General features: G+C 41.1%; 1 non-coding gene across 1 annotated transcript; it reads right to left on the bottom strand.

Annotated features, from left to right (window-relative positions):
• Window positions 1-691: 691 nt before the first annotated feature.
• Window positions 692-798, bottom strand: LOC141669225 (small nucleolar RNA R71). Its single transcript, XR_012553515.1, has one exon. It is a non-coding gene; the product is annotated as a small nucleolar RNA R71 (small nucleolar RNA).
• Between the last annotated feature and the right edge of the window lie 331 nt (window positions 799-1,129).

Below are 1,129 nucleotides of genomic sequence, written 5' to 3' on the forward strand. Positions count from 1 at the left end.
ACTTGCATGAATATTAGTGCGTGTTCTAGCCCTAACAAGTTTTTGGTGCCACTGCCGGGGACTTCGGTGTTAATTTTTAGTTTATATGTTTGTCATCATTGGTCGTTAAAGTTCAGTGACTTGGACATTGTTACTTACTTTTTTCCTTGTCGTGTTTCAGGTAATCTAGTGAGCGTGTATGCATACACGTTCTCGGTCTCGTAAGAGAACACTGGATCAAACTGAGGAAGAAGTTGTAGTCGAGCAGAAAGTTGAAGAAGAGATCTTAGTTGAGAAGGAAGAAGAAGAAGAACTTATTGTAATGGGAGAAACATAAGCGAATACGAAGGCTTTGATGGATTACTCCCAACCGAAGATAAATGATATTTAGTCTAGTACTGTTCGACCAACCATCTCTGCTAACACCTTTGAGATCAAGTTGAGCACGATTCAGATGATACAGAACTCAGTTCAGTTTGGGGGTTCTTCGACAGGAGACCCTAACATGCACATCAGAGATTTCATCGAGATCTGTGAAACTTTCAAGTTCAATGGAGTTTCTGAAGATGCTATTAAGTTGAGGCTTCTTCCATTCTCTCTGCAGGATAAAGAGAAGTGCTGGTTACATTCTCTACCACCAGGGTCTATCACCAAATGGGAGGATCTTGCTCAAAAATTCTTAACTAAATTCTTTCCTATAACGAGGACTGCTGCAATCAGAAACGCACTTACTCAATTTGCTCAACAATCTAGAGAATCTTTATGTGAGGCTTGGGATCGTTACAAAGAGATGCTTAGAAAGTGTCCTCACAATGGGATGCCTGACTGGATGATCATTAACTGTTTCTATAATGGTTTGGGTGCTACTTCTAGACCCATGCTTGATGCAGCATCAGGAGGAGCCTTATGGGCTAAAAGCTACAATGGAGATTATCAATTGATTGAACTGATGGATGCTAATGAATACCAAAATCCTACTCAGAGACTATCTCAGGGCAAGGTAGCAGGAATTGAGGAGTTAGATACAGCTATTGCTATAGCTGCTCAACTTAAGGCTTTGACGATGAAGACGGATTCTTTGGTAAATTATGGAGTTAATCAGATCACCAGTGTTTGTGAGCTTTGTGCTGGTGCCCATGGGACGGAGTAG

This window comes from Apium graveolens, chromosome 6 (genome assembly GCF_009905375.1).
Source record: "Apium graveolens cultivar Ventura chromosome 6, ASM990537v1, whole genome shotgun sequence".
Lineage (NCBI taxonomy): Eukaryota > Viridiplantae > Streptophyta > Magnoliopsida > Apiales > Apiaceae > Apium > Apium graveolens.